We start from the raw sequence: 22,474 nt of genomic DNA, 5'->3' as shown, positions 1-22,474 counted from the left end.
ATCCTTTTCCGTCTCCGTGCTGGCAAGAGGAGAGTTCCCCAACCTGTAAGTGTGGTGCCGGTTCTTCCTCCCCATGTGCAACACCTTGCACTTATCAGTGTTAAACCCCATCTTATTCTCATCCGCCCACCGTTGCAACCTGTCAAGGTCAGCTTGTAGCCTATTGCACCCTTCTAGTGCACCCACATCCCCCCACATCTTAGTGTCATCAGCAAACTTGAACAGGGTGCTTTCTACCCCCTCATCCAAGTCACTGATGAAGATGTTGAACAGTGCAGGCCCGAGGACCGAGCCCTGCGGAACCCCACTGCCCACATCCTTCCAGGTCGAGAAGAACCCATCCACTACCACCCTCTGGGTGCGGCCCTCCAACCAGTTGGCGACCCATTTGACCGTGTGGGCATCGACACCACAGTCTCCCAGCTTTTTGATGAGGACAGGGTGAGAGACAATGTCGAAAGCCTTCCGGAAGTCCAAAAAGACTACATCCACAGCAACCCCTGCGTCTAATGATTTGGTGACCTGATCGTAAAAGGCCACCAGGTTGGTCTGACAAGACCTGCCACTGATAAACCCATGTTGGTTGCCCCTGAGCATGCATTCCCCCGCAAGGCCCTCCTGGATGTGTGCCAGGATAATTTTTTCAAAGAGCTTACCCGGGATTGAGGTCAGACTAACTGGCCTGTAATTTCCCGGGTCCTCTTTTTTTCCCTTTTTGAAGATAGGGACCACATTGGCCCTCTTCCAGTCCTCCGGCACCTCGCCAGAGCACCACGAGTGCTCATAGAGCCGTGCCAGGGGTCCCGCAATGACCTCAGCCAGTTCCTGTAGAACCCTAGGGTGAAGATCGTCCGGACTAGCGGACTTGAACACGTCCAGCTTCTCCAGAAGTACCCTAACTAACTCCTCGCTAACCCTTGGCCCAGGCGTGTCTCTCTCGGGGCCCGAGGGGGGCCCAGCAGGGAGGTGGCTGAACTGGTCCCTACTTAGGAAGACAGAGGCAAAGAAATCGTTAAATATGTTAGCTTTGTCATCTGGCGTGATGACTAAGTTGCCCATCGTGTCCTGCAGGGGCCCCACATTACCCGGGACCCTCTTTTTATCCCCTATGTATTTGAAGAAGGACTTCTTATTGTCCTTAATCCGGGAAGCTAGTCCTATCTCCAATGATGAGGAAAGGGGTATCAGTAGCAACTGAGCACAGGAGTTAGGGATACAGGCACTGAATTAGAACTTCCTAGACCTTAACTGCTGTAGAAAGTGAAAGAGAAACAGTGGAAAAAACCCTGGTCATATCCGGTTCAACTCTGCTACCTACCATGTGACACAGGATACTGGGCAAGATGGACCTATAGTCTGGCCCAGTAAATGGAAGGAGGAGGTTCCTAGGGATCCAGGGAAGGGTCTGGAGCCCAGGTTGAGGAGCTGAAAGTGTGGGATCAGAGAGGGTCTGAAAACCTCAGAGGAGGAGCTAAATGAAAGAGAACATCAGTGAGAATGCCATCTGCAAGGCATGGGACAAGGTGTAGGGGAGGAATGGAAATATGCAACTCACCCATAAGACAGTGACCACAGTCCCCTGGTGGTCATTTGAAACCAATTTAGGAAGCCCAAGGGCAGCCTGCCTCTTATAAAAGTATAATACAACAAGGTGAGGTGGGCGACTGAAGGGGTGAGGGCTGAAGGGGCTGCAGGGGCCTCACAGCCACCCTGGAGAGGCACCCTGTCACATTTAATACTATAAATTTCTATTTGAAATTTCTGGATTTATCTGATGAATAATGTTCATGCACCTAACAGTGCTAACATTGTGTTGCACCCCGTGACACCTTTGAAAGGATTTTAAGGCTTTCCTTGGTTGAGAATCACTGCATCATACAAAAGACAAATTGCTCTTTAATGTAGAACCATATTTGCTGGTCCAGAGGAAGTGCTCTGTCCTTCAGGAAACAATTATTTGTGAGCAACTTCAGGATTCACACAAATTCTTAAAAATTAATTAGGAGACAGATCTAAATGAGATTATTGGAGTCTTTGAAATCAGGAGGATGAATCTTATTTAGCTGTAGAATTTTAATTAGGGTTGGTGGGTCAAAGTATCGTAGTATCATAGTACTTAGGGTCAGAAGGGACCTAAACAGATCATCAGGTCTGACCTCCGGCAGGAACGGGTGCTGGAATCACATCACCCCAGCCAAATATCTGTCCAGCCTTCTCTTGAAGAACCCCAAGGTAGAAGACAGCACCACCTCACTTGGGAGCCCATTCCAGAGCCTAGCAGCCCTAACTGTAAAGTAATGTCTCCTGATGTCCAGCCTGAACCTTCTCTCTAGCAATTTGTGGCTGTTGTTCCTAGTAATCCCAGGTGGTGCCTGGGGGAACAGAGTTTCCCTCAATTCCCGCTGGTCCCTCCTGGTGAGTTTGTAAATGGCCACCAGATCCCCTCTCAGCCTTCTCTTGTGGAGGCTGAATAGGTTCAGGCCCTTTCACCTATATTTGTAGGGCCTGCCCCGCTGCCCCTTCACAGTAAGAGTGGCCCTCCTCTGGACCCTCTCATCATTATCTGACTGTGTAGGTATCAATGCCACAGTCACCAAGTTTTTTTTTAAGAGAATGTGGTGGGAAACCATGTCAAAGGCCTTCTTAAAGTCCAGGAAGATGACATCCATCCTGACACCCTTGTCCAGGGACTTTGTGACCTGATTATAAAAAGAAACCAGGTTAGTCAGACAGGACCTGCCCTCAATGAACCCATAATGGTTGCCCCTGAGCATTACCTCCCCTACTGGGCCCTTGCAGATGTGCTCCTTGATAATTTTCTCAAAGGTCTTCCCAAGGACTGAGGTAAGACTGACTGCCCTATAATTGCTGGGGTCCTCCTTTCTCCCCTTCTTGTAAATGGGGACCACATTGGCCCTTTTCCAATCCTCTGGTACCTGGACAGAGCACCATAAGGGCTCACAGAGCTGTGCCAGGGGTCTCCTATGACCCCAGCCAATTCCCTCAGCCCCCTTGGGTGAAGATCATCTGGATCTACTGATTTAAACATGTCCAGTTCCTCCAAAAGTTCTCTAAGTACACATCTTAGGACTGCCTACTCACCTTGACATACACCAACATTTCCATGGATGTTAATGGGAGGGTTGCATAAGGATCATGGGTGGAATAGGTTCTTCATTTGGTTCCTATAGTTTTAGTTATGTTCATTATAACTTATTATTTCAATTTACCATTGCCTGGATTCATCCTTCCAAAGACGACATACTTGAGGATAATAAAAACACGCCTGAGGAATCTTTGGTATGAATGAGAGTTTCCTGAACATCAAGTATTTTTACATAATTAAAAACCTGTGGGAAAAACCCTTCAGAATTCCCTCACTATGTATGACTACTCTCTTCAAATTGCATATAGTGAATACCATGGTAAAGAGTATAGACAGTATATATGTCAGGGGTCAGAAACAGTAAAGGGCTGGATATAGTAAGAAAGTTCTTTCAGTGCTTAACTGTTTTTGGTGACTGTCTTCTTTAGTGGAATCCAGGACTCTAAGTATGCACGCAGGCTCCCTGTACAATGTGTGGGAAAGCTACAGACACCGGACTGTTTCTACAGTATACAGTTATTGGATAAAATGCAGAAAATATCCTTGGAGCAGGGACCCAGATTCCTCTTTCTAGGCAAGCGCCCTTCCCCTGAGCTAAGAAGGCATGGGCACACTAACACTTAGAATGATATGCATGTGGTTTAACGTGAAGCAGACAGACATACAAGCCTGTCAACCTGTTTAAAACTATCTAGAATGGTTCAGAAGTGTACCTGGAAAATCAAGTAGTATTTTGCACTGGCTCATTGTGAACTGGTTTAGTGTTATTTGTAGATACCAAGGGTTCTGTGACATGGGTCTGGTAGATCCTGCAGGCATCCCACACTGCAGTGCTCCTCAACCCTCCCTTCCCTCTACTGCTGCAAGTGGCTGCTCTGGCAAACAGCCAGAACTCTGCTCCCCCCACCCCATACCCCGCTTTTGTTGGCACTTTTTTTCTCAACAAGCTTCTTTGTATTGCTTGTTCAATGAAAGCAATCTTTCAGGATCTAGCCCAAAGTCAGTTAATTTCCACTTACTTTGCTCAATGTGTAGTCTTAATTTTTTAGAATAGATTGATTCCTCCAGAGGTGGGGAAAACATGGGAAAAGAGTTGCTACATTCCCCAGCCTTAAGGGTTTCCTGAGGCAGTCGAAGAGGATTGCAACTGCAGAATAACAGAGATTGAATGTTATTAGTAGATGTTAAGAATCATGAACCAAAAAGATGACAAAGCCAGAAGAGAAATATAGAGTGCCCGAGCGAGGGACTAACATAAAAGGGATGGGGATGAGGAGGGGAACACAACTAAGTTACAGGACACTTTGTGCGCTACATGTTGTTTCATGAAGATTTTGTGTTTTTTCTGAGTCTAAAACTAGCACTGAAAACTCAGGTTTGGGAAGTCTGGGCAGGTACTGGCAGGCAGAGGGAAAGAATAAGAAGGTAACCCAGGGAGGTTACTCCTAGAAATAAGAAAAAACAATAGCAAGGCATTTCTTTGCTGATATGAACTATGTGAGTATAGCGAAAGGATCCAAGAGCTGAAGGAGAGATGGCGAGAGAGTTACATGGAATATGAATAGTGTATAAACAGTGAGGCAGTAAAATAGTAAGAGGGAGAGGTGTGTCAGGGTCTCTAGGTATATGAAATATCTGTAGGATGGGAGTAGATAAGAGGCTTAGGTAGTCTGATATAGATAGGCGTAAAAAATGGAAGATGGTAACATATACCCACCTTTCTTCCTCTTCAGCTTCTATGTATACTTTCCCTCCATCACTGCTTTTCCAGCCGCCCCATTTCACCCTTTTCAGATTCCCATGCTGGGCCTCCAGCGTTGTTTGGCTGGCCCTTACCCTTAAATCCATGCCTATCCTAATGTCATACAGAAGGCTTGAAAGATGGGCAGAGAACAAAATGGTTTTACATATGCAGTTCTCTTGTGCCCTGAGGGAGAGGGTTTTGCCTGTTGAAGATTCACAAATAAATCATCAAAACGTTGAGTACCCTGCTGAAGGTACAACATTCCTATACATGTGACAGTATAGTCTACTATCTTGACTAAACACACAATGAGGTCAAAAGGTATAAATAAGATTTTGGCTAAAATTTCAATGAAGTTGGCAGGTTAAGAGTATATATATTTATATGCTTTTAGACTGACAAACCAAGCCACCAGTTATAGTATGGATTAAGGTATTTTATAGTATGGATAAGATAGCTGATATTTTAAGATATACTTCTTAAACAGTACATTTTATCATTTAGAAAAAATATCCAGAATAGTGTGAAACAGTGAATTAATTTGCTGCCGGTGCCTGAGACCCATCAGAGAAGCTTGTGTGTTTTTCAATGGTCTGAATTACCATTCTTATCTAAACTAATCTATTGATCATTAATGATCTAAAAACCCTAAGGGCATGACAGATGAGTGAGAAAAATCCAGTAAGCGCTCTTCCATTATAGAATACAAATAAGCTGAAATGCTATTGTTGTATCCTTGTAGAAAAGCTGGGTGACACTGAGTGAATTTGTAAACAGGTTTTTCAGGCTAACCTTGAGTTTTGTTAGCAGATTGTGAGATCTTTTGAATAAATGTGGTTCATTTCAAAGAATGTGTTTTTGTGGAGGATATATTATAAATTAAGGTGATACATTTATAGAGCTAATAACGGAGTGTGTAATACATACAGAAGCACGCTGGTCATCACTGAACTCTTTACAGGTGGTTTAACAAGTAATTAAAGTTACCATAACATCCCTTGGGCTATCTGAATACTACAGTTATTTATTTTTTGCAAAGAAAACTTATAAATTTTTAATCACTCTGTGTGTGCTTATAATTTTTTTATATATAATTCAGACATCTGTCACATGTGACTTAATGGCATAGTTAATTTCCATGTCCCGTTAAATTAAAATCTTTACCAGTTGTCCCAGTTAGGGGACACTGAAGGAAATGGGAAGGAGGGAACCCCTTTTGACCTTTCCATAGGAGTTGCCAAAAAGATCATAATTTATAAGTGTGTGTTAGCTGCGCTGGCATAATTACATACATATTAGGTGATATAGAATTTTCATTTTAAGAAATTAAGTTAATCAAACAGCATCAGTCCAAACTATTTGATTTTAGCAAAGAAAAGTGCTTGAACTGACACATAATTATATATCAGGGGTCTGCAACCCCCTGGCATGTGTGCCAGAGTGTGGCACATGAAGACAGTTTGCTTGGCATGCCAGCCCTCAGGACAGATGGCAGGTGAGCTGTGAGGGACCTGATTCTCCTTTTGGTAGCGTAGCCCCAGCCCTTGCCCCTCCATCCACCTGAAGTTGTGTGTGCACCCGCTGCTGGCAATGAGCAGGTGGTGTTATTATGAAGTACTACTGATGTGTCACATTTCCATATGTACAGAATATTTTATTTTAAAAAATGAAGGCAGTTGCTACTTAATACAAACTGAAAACCTTGTTTTTGTTTTCTAGGTGAAAGTGCCTCCTACTGGTGTTGTAATGAAAGAATTTGACACTTTAAACAAGAAAAAAGGTAAACACTTACTGTATGAACTGAAGGAGTGGTTGTTTATGGTATGTTTGAAAAATGATTTCAGGCTCACTAAAAGAAATTGAAATGGCATGTGAGTTAATAATATGATGTAGCCAGTAGATAGTTCAAGTCTGGATGGAGCACTAAGCGTGCTCCATCCACGGGCTGTAGTGGTTGAACAGGATTTTCCTAACAGTTACTGATCCCAGTTATAAGAAGCTATTGTGACACCAGGCACAAAAACTGAGAGCAAATCAGCTGTCTCTGGTGCTTTGTTATTCTATCTGCTGGCGCCCAGGCAGCAGGGAGGAAAGAGTCAACTTACTGAAAAGGAGAAGAGCAATATTCTGAAGCTAAACCAGGGTTCTACAATGAAGGTCATTGTCTTCTCTTGTTGGACAAGTTGGAAAGTGTGTTGTTAATGAGGCAAGAGATTGCAAGAAGAGAAAGAATGGTTTCATAGTTAGGGAAGTTAAATGTTGCCCTAGAAAACTTGATTCTACCTCATCACTGCAGGTGAGTTCCCATGCAAGACAAGTCACTTAAACCAAACTTTTCACAGGTGGCCACTAGCAGGGAGATCACACGCTGGACTTAGCAGATGCTAGTTCTAAGGAATATTAGTCTTTGTTAAATTTAATTAGTGCTGATGATCAGTCTTAGATTTGGGATTAATACCCTCTCCAATGTGCACTGCTCAGACCTGATGCTAGAGAGCAGGCAAGTAGAGGCATGACTAGGGGCTGCAAGTCTGTTCCATACCTGCCTTGCTTGCTGGCTCTCTGGCCACACTATAGGTTGGGGAAGAGGTGGGGGAAGGCCCCCCTGCCTGTTGCTTGGATTCACCAGCTGCCAGCTTTCAGATCCCCCCTTCACCCGCTATTGGCCCCTCTACCCCCTGATTACCACCCTGCCACTCCAATCAGCCCTAGAGTGGGGGGCATTCCCTGACTGCCTGTGGGCTCCCTGTGCTGCCCTCTGTACCTGGATCCGGTTCCCATCAGGTCCTGCTGCTGCCTGGCAGTTCTTTTTCTGTCCCACAACTCCTATTTCCCTGCCTCCTTTTCAGTTTCAGGTCCTGCCAGGGGCTGGATCTGGGCAAGCTGGGACAGTGTCATCTACAGAGATCCCAGGAACAGGCAGGAAAGTAGATGCTCCCTGCCCCCCCCCACACACACTGGCATCTCTGCCACTCTTGGGCTGATTGGGGTGGCAGGGCAATAATAATCCTGTGGTGGAGGGGCCTTCCCCCATCCCCCTACCTCATCCCTCTTTCCTCCCCACCCCCTGCCAGTCCTATACCCCCTCACCTGTTTCCCATGTCCCAGCCCCCTTACTACCCTTCAGCCCTTTCCCCTCCCTCTCCACTCACTCCATTCCCACCCAGCTGTTCTCAGCTGTCAGCCCAGGGCTACAGAGTCCTGAATGACAACTAGTCCACTTTGGAGTAGTGCATCCTGAGATACTGGAGGACTGTAACTTGGTGGTTTTATCTCAGGTGAACACCCAAAAGTTAACTTAATTCAAGCTAATCGACACAGCTCAAAAATAATCCTGGCCTAAAGTGGCATAACTTTAAAATGACTAAAGGGCACTTAGCACTAGTTAACGAGCCCTAATGTGTAATCATTTAAGTTTTAAGTGCTCTTAACGTGATCTAATTGTAATATATAATCTCATCCTAAGCACGTGGCTTTTAATTTCCTGGTGCTCAGTTTGAGGGTCTTAGGATCTGATTTTTCAGCATGCTTAGCATTGTGGAGCACTTTATTTGAAGCATAGCTTCAGTGACTGTGGTTACATCTGAGCGCTTTATAATGCTAAATACATTTCAAAGTAGTTCCTGGGGTATACTTTTGACCTTAAAAAAGTGACTCTCCCCTGGGGTTCTTTGAAACACTTTTATGGGTGCTACATAATGTTAGCACTGTTAGGTATGCAAATGTGATTCACAAGATAAACCCAGAGATCACTTGATTAAATTCACAAGATAAACCCAGAGATCACTTGATTAAATATTTTTTACATAGTCAAAAGCAAGTGAAAATTAAGACCTGGCATTTTTCAAGGAGTGCCTTGAGTCTCTAAAAAGGTTGAGAACCACTGCCTTAAATGGTGTGCTTCACTTCCCAGTCTGTAATGATAGACCTTCATCTCACAGGCTTGTTGTGAAAATAAATCAGTTAACATTTATGAAGTGCTCAGGGCTTGGGCACACAACAAAATTATGAGGTAAGGGAGGATGAAAATTTACAGTGTCAGCTGCTCTGTGGTTTCTGCCTCTGTGTATGCTGCTATGCTATAGTCAATGAAAACTAACTTGCAGAAACTTTACTTCTCTTTTTAACCATGAGCTACCTACCTACCTACACATCATGTACTTGGGCAGTTATAGTGAAATTGATACAAGGAAAATCCCTCCCTTCCTTTACTTTGTGGTAAATTGTTCATATACCTGTGCCTTTCAATACTACAGTGATGAGTGAGGATAAGAAAAAGTTAATTATTCTTTCCTTTGAACAGGATTTGAAGAGTGTGAAGTAACTAAGGCCCCTGCCACACATTACATGTATTATGCAATTAACTGGCAATTTGCACAATAAATTTAGATTGGCTACATGTGCAAAGTAAGCCTGGCTCCCTAATTATCACACAATTAACTTGTTAACCATGCAATAGATGTAGACCAGGCACAAGTGCAAAGTAATCATCACATGATAAAAATGATGATCCAGCACTAAAAGAACCAACCAGCTATAAAGTTAGTGCTTAAAAATGTATAATAGCTTGTTTCTCTCTAGTATTAATTTGAATGTGTAGCAGGGTCCTAAGGCATAGGACCATCCATTGAACAATGAGAATAAAATAAAATAAAATAAAATACTGAATAACTACTTATTAAGCTAGCACCATCCCCCTATGTACTGGGTTAGACAAATATCCTCTGAAAAACTGTGACTGTAATTTAAAATGACCTCAGTGGTGGAGCAGATGGATGAAGAAGGCATACTTCTCAATGGTTGCAAAGGCAGACTAAGTAACCCCAGATGTCTTGAATCCCCTTGCATTGACACAGGTTTCTTCTCTGCCGAGATCCATGCAGTTACTAATGCGCAAAAGCCTCCTGACATAAAACAAGTCATGCACAGGCTTCTCCCACTGGATCCATCATCTACCACAATAACCAATCACCAATAAAGGAAACAAGACCAAAAAACCTGCGGTTTGACCCTCCCTTTAATCACCACCTGTGGTGTTTGCCAGAGAGTCTGCAGCACAAGGATTGGCCTTAGCCATCAACAGACTAATTTACCACCCTTTACTTGACCCATGAGAGTGATCATCCTCAATTGTGAGGGATCACTGTTGACAGTGACTCATTTCTGAGCATTTGATTTTGCAATCTTAATGTTCCTGTAGCATATTTTTTGGTAAAATATAAAATACATAGATGGGGTGTATGTGTTTATATACTTAATAAAAAAATGCCAAAAACAGTTCCTATGTATCATTTGCAGACAAATGTGTCTCTTTCATGATATCATTCATTATTTGTCCTACATAAACTCAGGACAATATGTTTAAGGGTAATGGGTCATTTAGTTTCATTGTAGACAGTACTTAATAGCTATGAAAATGCATTCTCTTTTATTTAATTAAGATGATGAATTTTTAATCCATATCTATTCTCATGTTTGCAAGTATGTTGTATAGATTGCTGCTTCTTGAAAAATGGCAAACATTTTCCCTATTGATTATTTTCTGATAAATTAATAATAAAGATAGCTTGCTGCATGTTGTTTGTTGTTACTAGAATCTGTTTTTCTGCATTTCATGATATTAGTGTCTTTGGGCACTTTTACATGTGCTTTGGTGGGGGGGGGGGGCAATGCTTTAATTAGCGTGGCTCTGAGAGTTCCTGCATCTCCTGTATCAGTTTCTTTGCACTTAAAAATGGTGGCAGGGGTGCTTGGACTAAAGCTTTTTTGATGAGCTTTAGTTCAAGCACCCCCACTACCATTAACAGTGTGGGGATGCTGATACATGAAATGCAGGAGGCTGCTGGAGCACAGCAATTGTCACACTCTGGCAGACTCAGTTAATCAAGTATGCTCCGATGTGCAGGAAATCTAGCACACTGGGGTAGCCTCAGCCCTCATGTACCTATATGGGTACTACACACATAAAATGGAAAGGTTAGATTTGGATCCTGTGACTAGAGATCTGTATGTGTAGATCATTGTGCACACTGAATCTGGATCCATGTGCCTCATCAGTGCCTTACTTCTCAGTGTTAGGTTAGGGCTAACATTAATTTTCAGTTGTGGAAAATTTCCACCACTAGATCCAACTCTGGGAGACGGAGCATTACAAATGTTTAGCCTGCAAAAGCCCAGGGTCTGGGGAAAGTGTAGATTGTTCCAGTCCTCCTGTTATTGAGGGGACTGGAGAAGTGGAGCAAAGGCCTCTCTTTGCTTCTCACCCTGGGTACTCTGGTGTCAGAAACATTCAAGGGCTTTGCTGCACTGCTTCCTTCTCTTGACTTCTGGCCCCCTGCAGCAGGGCAGCAGTTTAAAAGCCAGCTGGGCTGGAAACCAGGGCACAGCAGAGGGAACAGCAGGAAAAAGCCCCTGCCTGCTTTTCACATAGGGAGCAGTTGGTGGCTTTTCCTCTGCTCCCCTCCCAGTCTATGGAATGGGCAGAAGCAGTTACTTCCCAGAACCTTTTCTAGACTTGGATGACCTTAGTCTCAGGAAGGCATGGGAGCCTTTTCTTTGACTCTATGCCTTTTGGTCCCCAGGATGAATTAAGCTGGGGAAGGTATGCAGTTGGTCAGCTTCCCAGGAGAAACTGTCCCAGGAGCAATTTCTATCTTGTTGTTGTCAGGTTATTTTTTTCCTAAAGTGGCCATTTTTGCCCTGGTAGAAAAAGCTTGAAGGTCTGCACACTTTTGGTTTCTACCAGGAGAACAGTAGGGATGCATTGATAAAGATTTTTTTGGCCGAAACTGATGGCAATTATTAACTAGCCATATCAGGTGGTACCTATCTGATAGCTGATGTGCAGCACAGCAGCTCGGAGAGAAGCCTCCTGCTGTTAAGTCTGTAGAGGGGAAGGAGCATGGGGGGCAGATCATGATCATCATGGTGAGGGAGGGAGCAGGTGCAGCCCAGTTAGAGTGGTGGATGCACACCCACTGGGACTGGAACATAGCTGCAGGTGGTTTGTCCAGGGAACACATGTGGGTGGGGAAGGGAGCAGCTCCCTGCCACTGTATGCACCCCTGGGGGAGGCATGGGGGGCATGTGCCCCTCTGGATTTGCTTGTGGGGTGGTGGCAGGTTGCCTACTGGGGGCTGTGCCAGCCTCTTTCCAGTGGGGAGGCTGGGCAAGTGCTGCACTTGAAGTGGGTGGGGGCAGAGCAAGGTGTAGCAGCACTGTGAGGACTGGCTATGGGGTGGGCTACAGCCACCAAAAAATTCCCTGTAGTTACCCCTCCCAGTGCTGCTGGGCAGCAGTTTAAAAGCCAGCTGGGCTGGCTTCCTCTGCTGCACCACAAAATTCCCTGTAGCTACCCCTCTCAGTACTGCTGCCACCTCCCCTGCTCTCCCCTGCTCTGAGAGCAGCCCTGGCTCAGCCCCCATACCAGGAAGAGACTGGCACAGCCCCCAGCCCTGAGCCCACAGTGTGCAGTCTGTTCTTGCCTCATATCTGGGGGAGCACATGCCCCCCATGCTTCCCTTGGGGGTGTATACAGCAGTGGGAAGGCATCCTCACCCATCTGCGCTCCCTTAATGAGCCACCTGTGGTTCTGTCTCATTCCCAGCAGGGTCACAACCACTGCCCTGGCTGAGCAGTACCTGCAACTGCCCCTGCCCCACTCCCTCCCTCACCATGGGGGGCCCCCACACCTCTTCTTCCCTCCACAGACTTACTGGTAGGCGGGTACTCTCCAAGATGCCTGGCAGCATTCCTGGCTGTGTGCATGCTGTGGCTGTGCAAATGCACATGGCACTTATTGGTGACATTATCAGCTACCCTGGCCAAAAACAGCCGATTGATGATAATGCTAATTTTCCTTTTATCAGTGCCAATCCAATATGCACCTCTAGAGAACAGCAATTCTCCTAGAAACTGAACATCTGCATGTGGTCTAGGATGTGATCAGGACTGGTGTTTTTACCTTCTATCAATGGCTATTATAGTGAATGGAAATTTCTTTGGTGGTTTCAATTTTTTTTTTTTGATTTTGTATTTCACGAAAATTTCTTTGTATTTTGTCAGATTCTCATTTAATTCTGTTTTTGGTTAGTTTCTTTGGCAAATTACCATAGCAAATTATTTTCTCTTCTTGTAGTATTCAAACCCTGGGATGGATCTACTGCATTTAGTGAATTCTGCATTTGTCTAAAAGTAAAGTTCACTAAACCAGCATAATTTAATAATCTGTGTTTAGGAGACTAAGACAAATCATTTAAATTATAATAAAGAGTTTGGATGTTAGGAAGTAAGGTGAATGAGGAACTGGCTTGGGGTGAAGACTAATGCTAGAAAGGAAGTATTGGTTTGGAAGGAGGTTGGTGGTAGTTTCTGAAGGACTGGTTTAGGACTGATCTTTAATATTTCCAATAATGTGTGTAGCAGGCTCACCTTTCAGGGCTTGGGTTGAGTCCCAGGCTTGAGATCCTGCTGTTTTGATTGGTGGAGCCGATCCACCAATCAGGAGGCAGCAGAAGAAATAAAGTCATGCCCCTTTCCTGAGGGGAGGGGAATAAGAGCTCCCTTGGACCTAACTGAAGACTGTAAACTGTCAGGTCCAGAAGACTTCAGGGGCAGAGCCCTGGAGCGTATAAAAGAAGCTGCATGCCCAGCACAAGGGGCAGATGCAGTGAGAGACTCAAGAAGAGTGGAGCCAAGAAAAGGTGGGGAGCTCTCCTTCAGCAGGCAATAGGCCCAAGGTTCCTGAAGCTGCCACTGGAGAAGCAGCCTTGGGAGTAGTGCAAGACCACTCATGCTGTTGACGGCGCACAGGGACGATGTGCAGAGACCCAGCCCTGGAACCAATGTGAGACCGCTCGGGCCCATCACAGTGTGCGGTTCAGTGCATGGAGCCCAGGCTTTGGGAGCTGCAAGTGGTGGCTCAAGCCTGCAACCTTAGCAGGGCCAGTGTGTGGGGCAGCGCGTGAGGCAAAGGCCTTGGGGCTGCAGTGAGGTGGCTCAGGCCCTATCTCCCAGCAAGTGGACAGGTTCCATGGTGCACAGGGTGGCACAGGGCCCAAGCCTTGGAAGCCAGGGAGCAGCGGAGGCTGCTTGGGTTAGCCACCCAGCATGAGGACAGCTGGATAGAGGGCCCAGCCTGTGGTAGGAGAGCCCTCAATGCTGAGCCAGGGCATGGGGAAATGGTAGTGCTGCAGCGTGAGGCCCAGCACCCAGGAGCCAGCAGCAGTGGTGCAGCAGCTGAGAGGAGCTGTGCCCTCAGTGCCCAGAGCAGGGCACAGGGTGGAGAGGAGCCCAGCAGTGCAGGAGAGGCCTGGAGAGGTGCTCCAGCAGAAGAGACCCCATCGAGCTACACCCTGATTACCGCCATATGATGGACATGAGTCATTGGGCCCTTGGATCCCACAGGGGAAAGACAAACCCAGAGAAGGGGCTGGGTGAGCAGCCCCCCACCTAGTCAGGGCCCTAAGGGGAGGACCTCCTGGTGCTTCCTGGACACCCCACAAGGGACTCCATTGGAAGGAAGACTATCTCTTGCCATGGGACAGGGACTATATTAAGGAATAGATGTTATTAAGATAAATTGTTCATGTTTGCGCCTTATATTTTGTAATTTAAATGTTGTATTGTGATGTTGTAAATAGTCATGGAGCCATAGAAAGTTAGGGTTGGAAGGGACCTCTGGAGGTCATCTAGTCCAACCCCTGCTGAAAGCAGGACCATCCCTATCTAGCTCATCCCAGTCAAGGCTTTGTCTAGCCCGGGCTTAAAAACCTTCAAGAAAGGAGAGGCCACCACCTCTCTGGGCAGCCTCTTCCAGTGCTTTATTACCCTTCTAGTGACAAAGTTTTTCCTCATAGCCGTGTTTGACCTTGGTTATTGGTTAGTGTTCTCTGTGTAAATATATGTGTATGATATTTAATTTTATGTTTATGTATATTATAACTTAATACATTGCATATAGTTAAGAACTATGGGCATGGGCTAACTCTATAGAGGAAAGAGGGATCTGCTTGAAATTCTGACATTCACCTCACAGCACCCCCTCCTGCCTACCCATCCCATTCAGTTGAGAATAGGGCACACCCTTGGGTGTACCTGGGTTATGTGTGCTTGACACCAAAAGTAGGAATGTGTTAATCAGTTTGATGCTACACAGCTGAGAGACACGGTTGATCCAGAGAAGGATCAGAATATCGTACAGGAAGAACTGGATTACCTTGAAGGCTGAGGTACCAGAAATGAGATGATGCTATGAAATTAAATAAAAGGAAATGCAGGGTCATGTATTTAGGGTCTAATGCCCAAAATGCTTCTGTAAGATGGGAGGCCATCTGTTGGAAGTGTCTGAGGAGGAAAAAGACTGGACACTAATACAATACAAGATCATTTTAAATTTACCCGCATGATACAACAATTAAAATGTGATCCTAGAATGCATCAGTAAAGGTATTTTAGTACAGTATTAACATTCTTCTATAGGGCACTGGTAAGATGTTTTCTAGAATACTGTAAACTATTCTGATCCACTATGTTGAAGAAATATTAATTGAAATTAAAACAAATGCAGAAACAGGACATTAGGATGACAAGGGAATGGAGAGCCTATCATAGGAGAGGGAGACAAAAGATTGGCGTGTTTAGGCTAGCAAAATGAAATGTAAGGTAGATATGACTTCCCGGGATGTCATTCTCCCCTTGGACTCGGCCTTGGTGAGGCTGCAGCTGGAGTACTGCATCCAGTTTTGGGCTCCACAATTCAAAAAGGATGTGGAGAAGCTTGAGAGAGTCCAGAGGAGAGCCACGTGCATGATCAGAGATCAGGAGAACAGATCTTACGATGATAGGCTGAGAGACATGGAACTCTTTAGCCTGGAAAAGCGTAGGCTCAGGGGTGATCTGATGGCCACCTATAAGTTTATCAGGATGACCACCAGGATCTGGGGGAACGTTTGTTCACCAGAGCGCCCCAAAGGGATGACTAGGTCGAACGGTCACAAACTCCTGCAAGACCATTTCAGGCTGGACATAAGGAAGAATTTCTTTACTGTCTGAGCCCCCAAGGTCTGGAACAGTCTGCCAGCGGAGGTGGTTCAAGCACCTACATTGAACACCTTCAAGAGTAAATTGGATGCTTATCTTGCTGGGATCCTATGACCCCAGCTGACTTCCTGCCCTTTGGGCAGGGGGCTGGACTCGATGATCTCCTGAGGTCCCTTCTAGCCCTGATGTCTATGAAATCTATGAAATCAACAAAGAAGTAAAGACCACAGGGGGAAAAGACCAATGTAAGTTAAAGGCAATATTGGTAGAAGAATACATGGTTATAAACTGGCCATTAATATATTTAGGTTGAATTTAGAAGGCACCAGAGAAATTAAGTGATGGTGCAGCCTCCCAGTGGGAACAAAACACCTGACTTGTTTTACAATGTAGCTTGATTAGTATATGAAAATGGTAGTATGACATGGGGTCTGTCTGTAGTAGGAATTGATGACCCAAGGGGTTCCCTCCAGTCTTGTCTTCCTATGTAATAATTCAGGGCATTGAAACATTTGGGAAATGTTTTGGGGAAAAAATCAGAAGGCTGGTTTCTTGGGCACCTTGGAGCTTTAATTTATGTTTCCAGTAAACTAAATCACCCAAACTACCCTTGTTCCTTTTACCAGTTTGGCACTTCATAAATCTGCACAAAAACAAGAGCTGAGCATGTCAGGGTCAGTTGTTATAATGTCTAAACTGATACTTACTGGATGTGTCTACATGTGCATTTACTGCACAGTAAGAAGTTTTTATGCTACAGTCTACATGTTCAGGCATCACAGCTCTGTAACACTATATGTGGACTGACTTGGAACGAAGTCAGCCAACACGCACAGGGTTATTGCACAGTAAGGCAGCTACATGTGCCTTACTGCACAGTAACTAGTTGGGCATAAGTCACCATAGTTATTGCACAGTAACCTAAATTACTGTGCAGTAACTGTCCACATGCAGACATGCCAAATGGAAACTATTTTGCTTCATCTGGGATTAATCAAAATGAAAACATTTCAATCTAAAATTGGAAGCCTTAATTATAATACTATACAACACTGTAGCTGTGTGGAATTTCCAATCTCAGCCCAAACACTTAGTATTGTTGGTTTGTGATAGTAAATTTCTTTTAGAAAGAATAACTGTCATTCTAGGAGTTATTATAAGTTTCAAATCTACTACAGCAAGATCCTATAAGGTATCAAATGTCTCCTGTATGGCTTGGGTTTAAGCCAATGAGTGTGGGGGACACTTGGCAGATTGTAGAATGATCCCAAATTGATTTTTTTGCTCAAGTTGTTCTTATCTGATATTTGGACCTCCCACCAGTCATGTTGGTTGCTAATGGAATCTTAACATGATAACATGAACAAATATATGTACTAATTATATTTTACTAGATTCACTACAGCAGTTGTTCTCGACCTTTTTTGGACCAGGACCCATTTGTAAACATCGAAGATCAGTCCTGACTCAGTAAATAGTTTGAGTAGAAGACAGTCCCCTGACCCTGCCAGTGTCCCTCACTCCTGACTCACTGTGCTTGCACCCAGCTCCAGCACCCCAGTGCATGGGACAGTAGGTGGGTGTGTAGAGCATGGGGGGGGGAAGGGGCCCAAGCAGCCCCCTGCAGGCTGGAACTCTGCCAACCTGCAAGGGAAAACCCACAGTTTCCCACATTTTTCTCCTTTAAAAATGAATCCATTTGTAAAGTTAGTTGATCCATTTTTAAAATCTGCTTGCGACTCTCATATATTCCTGTGACCAACTTTTGGATTGTCCCACAGGTTAAGAAATGCTATACTAGAGGACTTTAGGTAACATATAGAATCATAGAAAATTAGGGTTGGGAGGGACTTCAGGAGGTCATCTAGTCCAACCCTTGGCTCGAATCAGGACCATCCTCAACAAGATCATCCCAGCCAAGACTTTGTCTAGCTGGGTCTTAAAAACTTCCAATGCTGGAGATTCCACCACCTCTCTGGGTAACCTGTCCTGGTGTTTGACTGCCTTCCTAGTTAGAAAATTCTTCCTAATATCTAACCTAAACTTCACTTGCTGCAACTTGAGACCATTGCTCCTTGTTCTGTTGTCTGACACCACTGTCTAGCTCCATCCTCTTTTGGACCTGCCTTCACATAGTTGAAGGCTGCTATTAAATTCCTTCTCAGTCTTCTCTTTGCTCAACTAAATAAGGCCAGTTCCCTCAGCCTCTCCTCAAAAGTCATGTACCCCAGCCCCCTCATCATTTATGGTGTCCTCTGCTGAACTCCAATTTTTCCACATCTTTTCTGTAGTGGAAGGCCTAAAACTGGACACAGTAGTCCAGAAGTGACCTCACCAATGCTGAATAGAGGGGAATAATCATTTCTCTTGGAGGTTTCTGTCCAAGCTGCTGGGCTGCATATCAGTTATCAGATAGGTACTAGCTGATATGGCTGGTTAATAATTGGCCATCGGTATTGGCCAAAAAATCTTTATCGGTGCATCCCTACTGTTCTTCTGGCACCACTCCTACCAATGCAGCCCAGTATGCCGTTAGCCTTCTTGGCGACAAGGGCACATGTTTGGCTCATATTCAGCTTATTGTCCACTGTAAGCCTAGGTCCTTTTTTGCAGAGCTACTTCCCAGCCAGTCAGACCCATGGCCTCTATCAGTGCATGCAATTGTTGTGTCCTAAGTGCAGGACTTTGCACTTGTCCCTATTGAACCTGATGATATTTCTTTTGGCTCAATCCTCTAATTTGTTTAGAGGATTGAGCCAAAAGAGGATTGTCTAAAATCAAGTATACCATGTTCACCGGTCTACCCACATCAACAGAGCCAGTCATCTCATCATAGAAGGCAATCAGGTTGACTTGCCCTTGGTGAATCCTTGCTGACTATTCCTAATCACCTTCTTCTCTTCCAAGTGCTTAGAAATAGATTTCTTGAGGATCTGTGCTATGATTTTTCCAGAGACTGAGGTGAGGCTGACTGGTCTGTAGTTCCCTGGATGCTCCTTTTTCCTTTTCTTAAATATGGGCACTATGCTTGCCCTTCAACCAGAACCTCTCCTGATCACCATGAATTTTCAAAGATGACAGCCGGTGGCTCTGCAATCATATCATCCAATATCCTTAGCACCCTTGGGTGCACGACCCTAAGGGCTTGTATATGTCCAGCTTTTCTAAATAGTCCCTAACCTGCTCTTTTGCCACTGTTGGCTGCTCACCTCCTCCCCAAACTATGCTGCCAGGTGCAATAGTGTGGGAGTTGCCCTTGCCTATGAATACTTCGGTAAAAAAGCCATTGAGTACTTCTGCCTATTCTGCATCCCCTGTCACTAGGTTGCCTCCCCCAGTCAGTAATGGACCCACACTTTCTCTGATCTTCCTTTTGTTATAGACATATGTGTAGAAATCCTTCTTGATTTAGGTATCACTGGGCTCATCTACATGAGAAGCTTAATGTGCAGAAGATTCATTCTAGTGCACATTTGGACCGCTGGCAAACACTGTGCTAATGTGCAGTAGATTTAGTTAAATGCGCATACACATCACTTAAAAAGCATTCATCTGTGCTAATGCGCAGTAGTGCCAATTATGGCACATTACGGTACTAAACTTAATGTGCTGTAATTACAGCATATTAATGAACCTGTAGAAGCATCCATTGACATTCACAAGGATCCTGCTCCACTCCAACTTAACTGTAGGTATCCAAATAGCCACTGATAAAGTCTCCTAAGTTCTTGTTAGCATGCAGGCATAATATTCTATTGACAACAATAAACAGTTTACCGCATAATTCATGCCTAAACTCCTTCAGGATTCACAATGCATAATCTTGCTTCTAGGGCCTGTCATGTTAGGCAAACTCTTAACCTGCCAAACCCTCCACAAAAAGCAGAAAGGAAAAAACAGCTCCTTCCTTCCCCTAATATCATAGAATCAATGAGTCAGAAGGGACCTGGACAGATCATGTAGTCTGCCCCCCTGCCATGGGCAGGAAGGAGCACTGAGGGTGGCAGGGGTCATAAGACCCCAGCCAGGTGCCTGTCCAGTCTCCTCTTGAAGATTTCCAGGGAAGGTGAGAGCACCACCTCTCTGGGAAGCCTATTCCAGGCTCTGGCCACCCTTACCGTGAAGTAGTTCTTCCTAATATCTAACCTAACCCTATCCTCCCTCAGCTTGTGGCCATTGTTCCTGGTGACTCCAAAGGGGTCCTGGTGAACAGACTTTCCCCGAGTCCCTGCTGGTGGCCCCTGATAAAGTTGTAGGCAGCTACAGGATCCTCCCTCAGTCTCCTCTTGCGGAGACTGAAGAGATTCAGGTCCCTCCACCTCTTCTCATAGGGCTGGCCATGGAGGCCCCCAACCATATGAGTGGCCTCCTCTGGACCCTCTCCAGGTTCTCCACATCCCTCTTGAAGTGCGGTGCCCAGGACTGGACACAGTTCTCCCTCTGTGGCCTGGCCAGCGCCGCATAGAGGGCGAGCAAGACCTCTCTGGACCTGTTAGTGATGCCCCTATTGATGCAAGACTGGGTGTGGTTGGCTCTGCCTATTGCTTCATCGCATTGGCGACTCATATTAATTCTGGAGTCAATCCTGACTCCAAGATCCCTCTCTGCCTCTGTGCTGCTGAGGGTCAGCCCCTAACCTATAACCATAATGCTGGTTCCTTCTCCCCAGGTGCAGCACCCTGCACTTGTCCTTGTTGAACCGCATCCTGTTCAGATCCGCCCACTTCTCTAACCTATCCAGGTTTGCCTGGATGCAGTCCCTGCCGGTGTATTCACTTTACCCCACAGCTTGGTGTCATCAGCGAACTTGAACAAGGTGCTCTTCACACCCTCCAGTCCAGGTCGCTAATGAAGACGTTGAACAGCACCGGCCCAAGGACCGAGCCCTGGGGGACTCCACTGCCCACACCCTCCCAGGTCAACATTGACCTGTCCACCACCACCCTCTGGGTATGGCCCTGGAGCCAGTTTGCCACCTGTGTGACCGTGCATTCGTCAATGCCGCAGTCCCTCAGCTTGCCCACCAGAACACTGTGGGACACTGTGTCGAAGGCCTTCTGGAAGTCCAAGAAGATGACATTGATTTCCTCCTTCCCATCTAAGCTCTTTGTTACCTGGTCATAGAAAGACACCAGGTTAGTCAGGCAGGATATTTATTCCAGTACATTTATTACAGCACTCACTTAGGATGAGGAGACTGAGGTTCAAACCACTCCTCAGAATTTCCCAATTAATTAAAATGAAGACACTTTTCTGATGGATGAAATACAATTTCTCAGTCTGATACCCAAAAACAGTCTTGGTGATTTGGAGGACAACATTTAAGAAGTTCATAAGGAATTAGAGTGCCTTGAAGAAAATATTTAATAAAAGAGAGATTTAAAGGAATCAGACTTTACTTCTGGAAGATGGGGGTTAAATTACAAGCACAAGGGAAACTGGTTGCTCACAACATGTCTAGAACCCCCATTTATGTCTAGAGTCATGTTTGTATAGCCCTGAATATACACACTTCTGGGTAAAAGTGCAATAATAAACAGTTTAAATATATAACTTTCTGTTTCATCCCTCAAAGCTGCATATTTAGACAGATTTTTGTTGAACCCCTTCTGACCTTTGGGCCAAACTCTCTCTGTCAGTAATGTCAAATGTGGGCCTGGTTTTCACCTCTGAGGGGAATATCCTAACCAGTGGTGGGGATAGCGTTATGGGTCCTCTCACAGTCTCGTCTACTAATTCTGTTTCACTTCACATAAATACTTAACAGGAGCAGGGACTGCAAGCTGGGTCTCCTAAGTAAGTGTTCTAACCACCAGGTTTCAAAATTAGTCTCAGTCTCTTTCTAACCCTTTCTAGCGTTTTTATATAAATATCTACCTTTCTCTCAGCATTCTCTGCTGGCTGGTTTGGTATACCCCCCTGTCTCTTGCTCATAATGCTAGTCATTGGAGACGTGTACAGGGTGCACGCATGTGCACATATACCCCCTGAGATCTGCCATGAACCCCCTGGAAGTGCCAGCCACGAAGCCAGAAGCGCACTTCTGGTTTCACCGCTGGCTCAACGATCGGCCACTAGGGGACCCCCTTACCCCTGTCGGTGATCTGGTGCCCCCTGAGACTTGGGAGGCACCAGTCGCCCATGATGCTAGCTTCTGTAACTCCCACTATCACATTTTTCAGGTCTCTCTCTCCCTCCCACATTGTAGAATGGAGCCTGGGCCTTAAGTAAGGTTATGGATTCTGTGAGATGGCAGGCTGCCTAAAAACTAGACGTTGCTATATCCAGTATGGGAAATCCATCTAGAAAAGGTGTTAACCAATGCATATGCATTTGGAATGGAAGACTTACAAAAAAGCATGTGTGGCATCCATAATAACAGCAACAGGAGGGACTCCTTGACAACCTTTGGCTCCCTTTACCTGGTGTTCCTATGACAAATATTAAATCAATACAGGATGATGGAGCACGTAAAAATGCTGCCAAAATGCTAGCTATTTACCTTTCCCAAATCCCTCTCAAATATGCTTCAGCAATACACCTGCTACAGTACCCCTCTCTGAGATTATTTTTCATGATTTAAA

Source organism: Crocodylus siamensis, chromosome 2 (assembly GCF_052110815.1).
Source record: "Crocodylus siamensis isolate JL-2025a chromosome 2, ASM5211081v1, whole genome shotgun sequence".
Lineage (NCBI taxonomy): Eukaryota > Metazoa > Chordata > Crocodylia > Crocodylidae > Crocodylus > Crocodylus siamensis.
Note: the sequence above shows the minus strand (reverse complement) of the source record.